The following is a 13,757-nucleotide window of genomic DNA, read 5'->3' on the forward strand; positions in this document are numbered from 1 at the left end:
AAAAATACCTCACAGTCTTCGACTGAATATTCAATATATTTGTTTATATACATTTTGCCAGCAAGTTTGGAAAACTCAACAGTGGCCAGAGGATTGGAAAAGACCAGTCTACATCCCAATCCCAAAGAAAGGCAGTGCCAAAGAATCCTCCAACTACCGTACAATTGCACTCATTTCACACGCTAGCAAGGTTATGCTCAAAATCCTGCAAGGTAGGCTTCAGCAGTATGTGGACCGAGAACTCCCAGAAGTACAAGCTGGATTCCAAAGAGGCAGAGGAACTCGAGACCAAATTGCTAACTTGCGCTGGATTATGGAGAAAGCCAGAGAGTTCCAGAAAAATATCTACTTCTGCTTCATTGACTATGCGAAAGCCTTTGACTGTGTGGACCACAGCAAACTATGGCAAGTTCTTAAAGAAATGGGAGTGCCTGACCACCTTATCCATCTCCTGAGAAACCTATATGTGGGACAGGAAGCAACAGTTAGAACTGGTCATGGAACAACTGAGTGGTTCAAAATTGGGAAAGGAGTACGGCAAGGCTGTATGTTGTCCCCCAGCTTATTTAACTTATATGCAGAATACATCATGCGGAAGGCTGGACTGGAAGAAACCCAAGCCGGAATTAAGATTGCCGGAAGAAATATCAACAACCTCCGATATGCAGATGATACCACTCTGATGGCAGAAAGTGAGGAGGAATTAAAGAACCTTGTAATGAGAGTGAAAGAGGAAAGTGCAAAAAACGGTCTGAAACTCAACATCAAAAAAACTAAGATCATGGCCACTGGTCCCATCACCTCCTGGGAAATAGAAGGGGAAGATATGGAGGCAGTGTCAAATTTTATCTTCCTGGGCTCCATGATCACTGCAGATGGAGACAGCAGCCCTGAAATTAAAAGACGCCTTCTTCTTGGGAGGAAAGCGATGACAAATCTTGACAGCATCTTGAAAAGCAGAGACATCACCTTGCCAACAAAAGTCCGAATAGTCAAAGCTATGGTTTTTCCTGTCGTGATGTATGGAAGTGAGAGCTGGACCATAAAGAAAGCAGACCGCCGAAGAATTGATGCCTTTGAATTGTGGTGCTGGAGGAGGCTCTTGAGAATCCCCTGGACTGCAAGGAGAACAAACCTATCAGTTCTAAAGGAAATCAACCCTGAGTGCTCACTGGAAGGACAGATCCTGAAGCTGAGGCTCCAGTACTTTGGCCATCTCATGAGAAGAAAAGAGTCATTGGAAAAAACCTTGATGTTAGGAAGGTGTGATGGCAAGAGGAGAAGGGGACGACCGAGGATGAGATGGCTGGACAGTGTCTGCGAAGCAACCAACATGAACCTGACACAACTCCGGGAGGCAGTAGAAGACAGGAGGGCCTGGCGTGCTCTGGTCCATGGGGTCACGAAGAGTCGGACACGACTAAACGACTAAACACACACACACATATACATTTAATTTTATGTTTTTGTTTTTTAAAAAAGAGTTCCAAAGTTACTAAGTGATTGTAGTGGTATAACAAACACTTTAAAATGACAAACTGAAAATAGATCAGCTACTGCAGCTCAAGGTTTCTTTGCCACCAAGAAATCTGGACAAGGTTTCCCAGCCCTCTGTAGCAGATGTTGAAACTTTGAAATCATGCATGGATGGGGATGGGGGAGGAGGAGAGGGAATTTCCTTATCAGACCTGCTTCCATCTCTGAAATGACATCATTTCAGAGATGGAAGACCAAAGAAGTTACAAAAGGAGCAGATTAAAATGCCAACAGCTTAAAAAACAAGAAACCAGGCCAAAAAGCATGTAAAAATGCAAGTAGATAAATAGGTACTACCTCGGTGGGAAGGTAACAGCGTTCCATGTCGAGTCGCACTGGCCATGTGACCATGGAAACCATCTTCGAACAAACGCTGTTACTATGGCTTGGAAATGGGGATGAGCACCATGCCCTAGAGTCAGACACGACTGGACTAAATGTCAAGGGGAACCTTTACCTTTACCATCATTGGAAAATAACATTAAAACGCCTGGGCAAACAGAACAGTTTTGACAAGGCATCTGAAAGCTTTTAACAATAATGCCCAGCAAGAATTCTGAGGTAAGCACACCCTAAACTGGGTGCTATAACTAAAATTGCTATGTGCCTCACCTCTGTGGACAGGGAACTGACTCTGAAGGTGGGAGTACTTAATCAGCTTAATCTGGAGGCATTTTAGTAAACAGCAAAAGCCTCAGAGAAAGCTCTTCAGTCATGTCACCATTAGTAGTGTTTTATCTAAAACTGCCAACCCCAAACCGATAGGCACCTTCTTTCAGCACTGGGTACCAAGCCAGTTGCTCGCTGTATGGCCATTGACACTGTATCATTGCTATCCAGAGGATATTTTTTTCATTGTTTATTTGTATGTTTGTTCTGTGCCCTGATGTTCTTTCAAAGAAAGATACATGTGGTGGCAAATAACAACACAAGATCTTTTAAAGAAAAATTCCGAAACACAATTAAAAATGCAATAATAAAAAAGCATAGCCCACACCTTATCAGTTAGCCTTGAAGCTTACATTTACTACTGCAAGAAAGGACTCTCAGCTTGGAGCGTGCAAGCAATCTTAAGCCCTCCAGAAATGTGTCTTTGCAGGTACTGTAGCTCTAAGGGTGTTAATGGCCAACTGCCAAACAATAAATTTCAGCCTAAGCCAACTTCAGAAGTCAGTTTCATCCTCTCTCCCTCTCTCGGTCTGAATGAACATTTTTTCTGTAGTGATAAATATCTCCTTTTACCCTTTTGCTATTGTCTGTCACATTTGTCTTTTATGGAATTTCATAAACCTGTATGGATTAACATGATTAAAAGTTCATGTAGATCAAACTGCTGTGCTAACTAAATCTTATCAGGCACAGAAAAGTAATAATAGCACATTTCTGGAAAGGATGTAAGTGGTTTGGGTCCATTCATAGAAATCTAAGAGGCCCCTGTCTCCAGTGTGATATTTTCCTTTTCAAATGGGCAACCATTCCCTAGTTCCGAATGTTCCAATTAAAAAAACTCCCAGGGTTTAAGAGATTGAAAGGATTTGGAGGTGTAAGGCATATGAGCAACTTTCTTGTGTCATAAGGTGCACCATATTAGTTTAAGCATTGTATCAACCTAGTATTTTAACAGAGTGACTCACACATGAATGATAAAAATATTCTGCTCACCATGGTCCTCACTGGTAAAGCTGAACAAAGGATATCATTCAGAGGGCATAGGTAAAGGTAAAGGTTCCCCTTGACAATTTGTCTAGTCATGTCCGACTCTAGGGGGCAGTGCTCATCCCCGTTTCCAAGCCATAGAGCCAGCATTTGTCCAAAGACAGTTTCCATGGCCACGTGGCCAGTGCGACTAGACACAGAATGCCATTCCCACTGTGGTGATACGTATTTATCTACTCACATTTTACATGCTTTCAAACTGCTAGATTGGCAGGAACTGGGACAAGCAACAGGAACTCACTCTGTCACGTGGATTCAATCTTACGACTAGTGGTCTTCTGACCTCGCAAGACAGAGGCTTCTGCGGTTTAACCCACAGTGCCACCATGTCCCACTTCAGAGGGCATAGGTTGCAGAAATGACAAGAAACTCAGCTCTAAAGCTCCACACTCCACACTTTTGCTGCATCCCCATTTTAAGTGATTCATCCAAAATGAAATTGTTCCCATTTAATGCATGATACTGTGAAGCTGAGACAGAATACAGACAAACATGCAAATTGCATAGAAATCAGGGACTTACTTCCATTTTTTTCAATGAGACCAAGAGCCTAACTCTAGCATTCAGATTTGCACATATATTAGAGCACGGTTCTTATTTTTTGAGGGGTGGGGAAATATCTGACAAATTTGAGAAGACGATTTTAGAGGAAATATATTTTTGGCTCCAGGTTGCTTGTGTTAAGCAGATTTTCTCACCACAAAGGGGTTCGAAATGTTCATGAGCTGAAATCTTGTTGGTGTAACTATGCCTATGAAAGGGTGATAAGTAACTAAAACATCCTACTTCTGTCCCACAGGTTTTTTGAATCCTGTGTAATACTTGACACTCTACAGAAGCTGTGGGAGCTGTGGGATGGAAAGATAAAGAATTTCATGACCAAAATTGCCACTGCTGAATGACATTACCAGCAGTGGGACAGTTGCAGTACTTTAAACTTTCCTCCTTCTGACATGGGTGGCGGCGGTGATGGTGGTGGTTCCATGGCATCCCCACCATGAAAGGCAGTACATTGTGGGGGAGATAGAAAAGCCCTGGGCTGGAAGTACTGTATGATATTTTTAGTTACCAAAAATGGTTCCTGATGGTGATGTCATTGCTTTTCCACAAGTATACGTTATGCAACAGAATTTCAGCCATTAGCTCCTGTGACAGCCATTTAAAGCCTGTCCAGATGAGTACTGAACTGAATTGTCCATTCAGTCGTATCTGACCCTAGGCAATTTCATGAGCCAACTCTCTCCATAATTTCCAATCTTATACAGTTTCTTTCTGTTGCTTTATATTTTGGGCAATGTCTGCTTTGATTACATCCAACCAACACATTCTTTGGTGTCTTCATCATCATTTGGCACTGACCATTCCGAGCATAACATCTTTCTCCAATGATGTTGATTGCATGACATAGCCAAAATAACTAAGTATAAGTTTTGTTATGTTGCCTTCCAGGGACATGTCCAGTTTAATCTGCTTCAGCACTTCTTTATTCATTATCTTTGCTGTCCATGGAATGCATATATGCATCACTATTTGGACTGCTTTCAGTGTGGTTTAGTTTGAATCAAATTATGCCAGTCACATGTCTTGATCTAGAGCACTCCATCCTACCTACTTTTAGAGCTGTACTGCTCCTTTCTGGAGCACTAGGGCTTTGGGGGTGTTTTTGGCCCAAATTGGCACACTCCTAATTATCCCATTGTGTAACATGTGTGGATGGTTAGTTCACACTCAAGTGCAGCAGTGGGCATCATCATCTGAGGTGCTAACCTTGTGACATATGAGGTGTGTTGTGACATTTTAATGAATGACAAGAACCTCCTTCCTTCCTTTTCATTTTCTCAACAGCTATATTTTTCTTTATTTAACTCTCCCCCCCCAAAAAAGCAAAGTCACCATGGCCTACTGAATGATGATTGTGGGAAAAAGCAGGGAAGGGGCTATGTTTGCCCAACCCCCCAAGTTCATTGTCAGATGACAGTGTCTATCCCTCTACTCCTTTTTTTTTCTTAGTGGTTTCTTGCCAGGGGGAGAGATGTGGAAAGTAAATACACACACACACATGAGAGAGAGAGAAAGAGTCCTGAAGAATAAGACACCTATCTTTGTCATGCTCAGGCTCTGCCGTCAGAAGGCAGCACAGCCCTAGCAGAATCCCAATTAAGAAGAAAGGTGGGGAAAAAGGGGGTTACTTCCCTTCTGTCTCCCTAACCTACGCTCACACTATTACCACTATTATTGCCATGGTGAGCTTGTCATGCTGCTGCCACATCCTAATTCAGAAGTAAATGGGGTAAACATTACTCATGGGTAAACTGGTGATCCAAAGACCTGTCTGGACTCTTGTCGTGGGAGACTAAACATCTTCAGTGTGAATGGAAGCACTGCTCAAATGCAAGATAAGATAGATGTCATGAAGATAAGAATATTTTAAGCACAAACCAGAGTGCTCTACATTCCCCCATGCTGTCATACTTTGAGCACACCACAAGATTTTCCAGATTCTCTGGAAAAAAAAAGAATGCTGGGAAAGGCTGAAGGCAGCAGGAAAAGAGGAGGATGGATCGACACTCTAAAGGAAGCCACAGACCTGAGTTTACAAGAGCTGAGCAAGACTGTTGAGGACAAGACATTTTGAAGATTGATTATTCATGGGGTTGCCATAAGTCAGAGGTGACTTGGCAGCATGTAACAACAACAAAACAACAACAACAACATAGTGTAGCATTCTGCTAACCCAGTAAATGTAGTTATGTTCAGTGGTGAATCTCCTGATGCCCAATGCTCCACAAAGGCTAAATTGCACCATATAAATACATGATTGGATTGAATATCTGACCCCCATGGACAAATGACTCCACTGATGGAAAGCAGGTGCACCTGCATCTGATTTTAGGGGATTCTCCGCACATCAAAATTTGTTTCTTTCAAGAATATTTCCTGACACTTTGTGTGCAATTTTCAGAGACTTGGATAACATGCTGTGGTAAAAAGATAGTGAGGAAGTTTGTCACCATTCACATGCACCTAAAATCTGGATCCATAAGAATGTAACACTATAAGAAGATCCCTGATGGATCAAGCCAAGGGCCCATCTCGTCCAACTTCCTGTATCTCACAGTGGCCCCACCAGGTGCCTCTGGGAGCACATGAGACAACTAGATACCGGTCTCCTGATACCACTCACCTGCGTCTGGCATTTTGAAATACCTTCCTTTTAATCCTGGAGATTATACTTCCCCATCATGGCTTGTAAACTGCAATGGACTTTTCCTCCAGGAATCTGTCCAATCTCCCTTTAAAAGCATCTAGGCCAGAAGCCACCACCACATACTGTGGCAAGGAGTTCCATAGACTAACAACAGAAATATTTTCTTTTGTCTGTTCTCACTCTCCCAACACTCAATTAGAGTGGATGTCCCCTGACCCTGCTATTGCATGAGAGGGAAAAGAACTTCCATCTATCCACTTTATCCATCCCCTGCATAATTTTATACATTTCAATCATGTCATCCCTCAGGTGCTTTTTTCTCTAGACTAAAGAGCCCCAAATGCTGTAGCCTTTCATCATCAGGGAGGTGCCCCAGCCCAGTCATCATTTTAGATGCTTCTTTTGCACCTTTTCAGTTCCATGTCTCTTTTGAGGTGTGGCGACCAGAAGTGTATGCAGTACTCCAGGTGCAGCCATGCCAGTGTTTTGTACAATGGCATCCAATCCATAAAAAATAACAAAGAGATACATAACAAAGAAATACATGGATTAACCAAGAAACTGGATGCCAGCAACACTGGCATTTTAGGTTTCATACTTAAAAGGATGCTATTTCTATCCAGCATTAAAATCACTTAGCAAGTAGGCTGGGACATATTGCTAAAAAAAGCATCATGGGGAAATTCATCTGCATGATATTGAAAAAATAGTTCTCAGTAGCTGAGGGTGTGATCACATGTTGAGATGCTCCTAGATTTGTGTCAGGTTTAGCATGCTTGAAGTTGATTTTAAAATATCTCTTTACATAAAGCTGAGCATGCATTTTTTTGGCTGGAAAGTGTGTGGGTTTTTTTTCTTTTTTGAAAGCAAGATATTTTAAATAGCCTTGAGACAGTTATTTATTTTAACTAGATTATGGACGTGATTTATTTTGAATCATTTTGGCATGCTTGGTTGCCTGTGTCAGAGTAAATTGTGTCTGTGAGATCTGTCTAGTAATGGAAGCCAGGATCATGAGTTTGGGGCTGGAGGGAAACCTTGCAGTCTGATTTTTATATGTATTTTTTTCTAATATGAAATAAATAAAATAAATATTAAAAATAATACCACCAGTGGTGGCAGTCAGCACAAGGGTGGGCAGGTGCAAGACAAAGCCTCAAATGCCTCAAATCCACCCAGACTTGGACTGGCTTCCTCTCATAGCCATTTGTCATTGGTGCCACTGGTGCTATTTTAAATATTTGTTTCAATTTTTTATTTCTTTCAAACTGGGGTAGTATTAGTTCAGTGTTACAGGTTGGGGGGAAAAACAGATAGGACTGCAAGGTTTTCCTGCAGCCGAAAACCCATGATCCTAGCATCCATTAATTGTCAAACCCCACAGACACAATTTATTCTGACACAAGTGAGCACACTTCCCAAAATGATTAAAGTAAATCATGTTCACAACTGAATTAGAATAAACAACCTCTCCAAGACTGTTCAAAATACCTCACCTTCTGAACAACAACAATAACATGCTTGGCATTCATTATTTGACAACCCTTCATAGTTGGGCACACATGCCACCATGAGGGTGGGCAGATGCAGGACAAAGCCTCAAACACAATGATTTTAAAAGCCTATGTAGTCCCCTCAACTGATATACAACACAGTTTAAAAATGGATTAAAAATTGTCTCAAGAGGATGACCCCAAAACCATGGAACTATTATGTGACTTTAAATCAAAACTCTTGATCCACTATCCCATTTATTTCAATAGTGCAAGTGTGCCCTGAGCTAACTTTTGGATAAAGGAAAACATAAACTTAAGTGTCTTGTACAGTGTAGCTTACACCGTGAGGTGTGTAGTTATACTAACTAGTATGTATTTTGGACTATACTGTTGTAATAAGCTATTAAAACAATGCACATTTTGTAGCAAAGACTGTATATTATTACATTAGTTGTGAGCATTTCTATTATTATTAAATAATAAAATCAATATAAACTATAGCCAAAGAAGCCTGAAGCAATACACAGTGTGGTCATAAATATGAGCATAGGTGTATATAATAAATACAATTGAGGATGGAGGAGAAGAAGCCAATTCAGAACTGTTGAGATATGTCATATCTGCGGAGGATACTCTTGTTACAGCTGCTCCACAGTTAGCATGACAGTCATTCTGTAATCCTACTTAAGGAAGGACCTTCAAATCTGATTAGACCTCTGGGAGTAATTAGATGAAGCAGTCGCCATCTGGAGATGCAACAGTTCCCTAAGAAGAACTGCCTTATTCTGCAGACATACATGTCATAATCCTTCTGTGTCTGCAAAAATACGGCAAGAAAAGTATTAGTTTACCTTTAAGTGCTACTCAGTCTAGTTTCTTTATTGACTGGCATCCATGTTGGACTAGATGTTGGTCAGTGAGAAGAACAGCAGTGAATGAAGAAGATCTACAGTATTGTGGTCTGCAGTGTTCTTCAACCAGGAATTTACTCTGTTTTCGGACCAAGAAATTAAGATCATTTGGTGATCACACATAATTATCAGAAGAGATGATGCCCATCAGGAAACTGATCTAGAGACTGAACAATGGGATCCCAAAGAGAAATGTGGAAGTTCTGTTACTGGACATGCCAAAAGAGGAAAATGTTGGATACTGGGTATTGAAGGCAAAACTGCAGTAGTTGTGGGCAGATTGGATGGTGACAATAGGATTCCCTGCATGATGATTGATAGCATATGGACTTTTTTTCTGAGAAAAAAAATAAAGAAGTGTTTTGAGTTAATTAAATATTAAAATTAGAAAAAAAATTGCATTCATTTCTTCTTGATATGGAAAGAAATCTATGGGAAGGGTTGAGTGGATCAAATACTACCCACTCACTTTAGTAGGAAGTCCAATCTAATCATTTTCATGGGATCTATAGCTTGCTTCAGATGACTTTCTAGTTCCCTTTCCTCAGAGCAAGAGAACAAGACAAAGGATATTCATTCCACACAGGGAATGACTTTGGGTGAGTACATACCCACTTACTCTAATAATGTAATCAATATTATTAATACTATGCTGTCATAGTATAATTCATTTAGACCTTGAAATGTTGATGTGAGAAGAACGAATGTAATAACATGCTAAAGGCATTAATAACTGAGTGGTGGTTCCAATCTTATTTATGGATTGCTTGAAAATATCTTCTATCCAGTCTTTAAAGTAACATTCTCTGCTCTGGATTAATTAACATTAAGGAAAACAACTGTTTCTAGCATTAGAAGAGTGCCATTGATTTAATAAAGTCCTAAAGTATCAGCAATTTCGTTACACGGTAATTAAATGAACAAGTTGTTGATTCTGAGGACCCTTTTCAGGAGGGATTTATGATTATGCAGGAATGAGGTGCGAACCTCTGTTGCCAAAGAAGATCCACATTGTTCTCTATTAGATTAATTAAAAGTACACAGAAAAGCTGCGATCCATACTTGTAATATGCAAGAACTAGGATGTTTCCAGATGAGAGCTATTAATCCAAGCAATTCAAAGAGATTGTACAGTTATTCCATCTTTGTTTTCATTAATTGTTTGGTTTTGTAAGAAAAAAAGATGGAAGATGCAGTAAGAAAACCAGTTATGTTGTTTGCCGTCAGGTCCCATCAGACTAAAGATGACCCTAAAAGGCTTTTCAAGGTATATGAGATAGTCAAGGAGCAGATTTATTATTATCACCCTCCAGATAATTTCCATTTCCAACTGGGAACTGGAACCCAGGTCATCTGATTCCTATTCTGTCATGCTGTCAAGTATATTACACTGTCTCCTTAGTGAAAACATAGAAGGGCTATAAATAGAAGAGAATACAATTTTGTAGCTTTCATAACATTCTAAGAATGGGACAATGAAATCCCACAAAGAAGACCTAATCTGGAAGCTTCCTTAAGAGTGCAAATCCTCAACGCACTTACTAGAGGAGTAGACTCCATTCAATTTACTAGTCAATTAATTTCTGGGGGGAAAACATGCAAAAGACTATGCTGTTGATTGTTAAGCCAGTGGCAATGAGTCAACTGTCTCTGACTGCATGGTAGACAAGAAGCAAGACAAAAATATATTCTATATTTGCTGAGAAATATAGAATATATTTTTGCTAATGAGGTCATTGCTAATGAGAAGGCCCCAGGGCTTTGATCCTGTTAATAGCCCTGTTTGTGTACCAGAGGCATGGATGCCCTCTCTCCCGATCATGAATGCAAAATCATCGTCTTCCAATATGTTAGTATATTCTACTTTCCTCTATTAATATGTAAACTATGTAATTGATATAAGCTACATAGGCTGGAATCCTGTTTTGCAAGCAATCGGACTTGCAAAATAAGCCTTTGTTTATCTCACAATGTCCCACAAAACAAGCAAGCTGATATGCAAGGTATAGAAGGTCAGAAAATCTTGTGTTGTGATAGACTATTATACATCTTTCAACAGTTAAAGGAGGTCCTGTTTCTTTATGGTATATTAAGTGCATCACCATGCTTCAACTTTATATTGCTGTGTTTCATCCTGCATTTTGAAATCTGAGTTCTGGGAAAGAACCACTTTCCTTATCCTCCATGCTCTCAGCAAAACTATTTTGGGCGAAAATAGATTTTGGTGGATGAAAACTAACCTAGAGTTTCATTAAGATCCAGGCCTGAGCCTTTATGGACCATTTTGTTTCTCAAGCCTCGAAATAGAAAAAAATAACCAAATCATGTTGTTTCTGTTGTCTTCAAGGCCATTGGTCAAATCATCATCATCATCATCAACATCAAACTAATATACCACTCAATGTTTTTATAATCTTGATTGTGCCTGGTGTTTTTACTACTACTACTACTACTGCTGCTGCTGCTGCTACTACTACTACTACTACTACTACTACTACTACTACTACTACTACTACTACTACTACTACTACTACTAATAATAATAATAATAATAATAATAATAATAATAATAATAATAATAATAATGTCCTTAAGTCATTTCCAGGTAAAGAATATTCATAAGTGGTTTATTATTTCCTTCTTTTCAAGACTGTGCAGCTTGCCCAAAGCCACCCAGGCCAATTCTACTCGCAGGAGACATAGTGGAGAATCAAACTGCTAACCTCTGCTTTGCAGTTAGACACCTAAACCACTGAGCTATCCAGCCAGTTGGTCAAATTTCATTTATTTATTTATTTATTTATTTATTTATTTATTTATTTATTCATTCATTCATTCATTCATTCATTCCATTTATACCCCGCATATCTGGCCAATTATATAAAAAATTTACATAAATTAGAAAAAAAGAGTTTTTTGTCCAAGATGGCAAGAAAACAGAGTATGTTATAATAGAAAAGGAGGAGGGAAAATTAGGAATTAACTGGGGAGGGGAAGGCCTGCCTAAACATCCATGTTTTCAGTTGTTTCTTGAAAATACCCAGCGAGGGAGCCGTGCAAATCTCCGGAGGTAAGTTGTTCCAGAGGCGAGGAGCCACCGCCGAGAAGGCCTGGTTTCTTGTTTTTTCCTTACGGGCCTCCCTCGGTATCAGGCTCCTCAGCCTCACCTCCTGACTTGCGCGAGTGACTGACTTGCACCAAGTATCGAGGCCCTAAACCATTTAGGGCTTTAAACGTGAGCATCGGGACTTTGAAGTCAACATGGAACCGAATGGGTAGCCAATGCAACGTGGCCAGAATAGGAGAAATGTGATGGAATTTTCTCACTCCACTCAGGAGTCTGGCCGCTGCATTAGGCACCACTTGGAGGTTCTGCGTCAGCCTCAAAGGCAGCACCACGTAAAGTGTGTTACAGTGGTCTAATCTCGAGATGACGAGTGCATGGACCAAGGTGGTGAGCATCCCCACATCGAGATAGGGTCGCAGCCAGTCTATCCGCCAAAGATGAAAAAAGGCGGTGCGGACCACCGACGCCACCTGAGTCTCCATGGTGAGCGCCGGGTCCAGGTGGATCCCCAGACTGCGAACCCCACTCTTTGCAGCAAGACCCCCCAAATGAGAGGGAGTCACCCAAGCCTCCAACAATGGGGGCACCCACCCTCAGGACCTCCGTCTTGTCCGTGTTCGGCCTCAGCCCATTTTCCTGCATCCATTTCAGTACAGTCCCCAGGCAGCGCTAAAGGGACAGAACGGCATCACCTGCAGTAGGTGGAAAGGAGATGTAGAGCTGGGTGTCATCCGCATACTGATGACACGATGCCCCACACCCCCTGATGACCCCACCCAGCGGCCTCATATAGATATTAAACAGCATTGGGGAGATAATCGACCCCTGTGGAACCTCACAGTTGAGACTCCACGGGACCAAGACACTCTCCCCAAGCTGAACTTTCTGGGATCGGTCCCCCAAGAAGGGGTGGAGCCAGGCAAGCACCAGGCCATTGATTCCCAACTTGGAGAGCCTCCCCAGGAGGATACCGTGGCTGACAGTATCAAAAGCCGCCGAGATGTCGAGGAGGACCAACAGAGATATTTTACCCCTGTCAGCCTCCCTCAACAGGTCATTGTACAGGGCGACCAATGCCGTTTCTGTACCGTGTCACATCCTGAAGCATATGGGGTTATTTAACTCTGTTTTTGTAACTATACTTAGCTGTTATAGTGCAATTTTAAAATGTCTACACTCTTCCTTTCCCTTCTATGATTCAAGGCTTAGTTGAGTTAGGTTGCATCCTTTTACATTGGAAGTGGTTAACCTTTGGTTTGACCCCTATTTTGTACAGCCGTCACATAGAAACAAAAGCAGAAGTGTGTCAAAGTCTACTTTCATTTTGGAAAAAGTATTTTTGGTGTTATTGTATGAACAGCAATATGTGACCTATTTAAAAGGTGAATTGCCACACCTAGAGGCTAACAAGCACTGCAATTCACCACTTTTGTGAGAAAAAAAAGGGACAACGGGAAAGCTGGGGGGCTGAAAAAATACCTTGTGAAGGTCACATGCATACACTTACCTGATGGGGTGATAAACCACTGAATTAATGGATCTTACATCTGAATAAACTCCGTACAAGACAGCATGCTCAACATTGCAATCATTTGATTTGCTGTGTTTATTGAAAAGTAAACCTTACTGAATCATTAGACTTGCTCTACTGTAAAATTCTACTGCACAAATTCTTCTGAAATTAAGGGGAATTACACAAGCACATGCCAGTATTTCCTTTTGGGTTTTGCCCATTTTCTTTTGTTAATCATTGACAAGCTGGTTGTGTCACTCATGGACCAAAACACTCTTCTATATGGAGGTCTGTAGAAAGTAAAAATAGG

The 13,757-nt window shown here is 40.9% G+C and overlaps 2 protein-coding genes across 7 annotated transcripts in view; both read left to right on the top strand.

The window, feature by feature from the left end:
- Positions 1 to 13,757, top strand: part of RP1 (RP1 axonemal microtubule associated) — a 276,632-nt gene that overhangs the window by 26,434 nt on the left and 236,441 nt on the right. The window contains exon 1 of one of the 5 annotated variants that reach the window (XM_072998926.2): positions 1,463 to 9,466. The exons of the other annotated variants lie outside the window; for them this stretch is intronic. The gene's annotated coding sequence lies outside the window, so the exon portion shown is untranslated. Of the gene's footprint in view, positions 1 to 1,462; positions 9,467 to 13,757 lie in introns of those variants that run through there. 5 annotated transcript variants of the gene reach the window in all.
- The window catches only part of LOC144589330 (uncharacterized), a 146,300-nt gene that overhangs the window by 6,236 nt on the left and 126,307 nt on the right, over positions 1 to 13,757 (top strand). The gene's annotated exons all lie outside the window — the stretch shown is intronic.

The sequence above is a fragment of the Pogona vitticeps genome, chromosome 4, assembly GCF_051106095.1.
Source record: "Pogona vitticeps strain Pit_001003342236 chromosome 4, PviZW2.1, whole genome shotgun sequence".
NCBI classification, from domain to species: domain Eukaryota; kingdom Metazoa; phylum Chordata; class Lepidosauria; order Squamata; family Agamidae; genus Pogona; species Pogona vitticeps.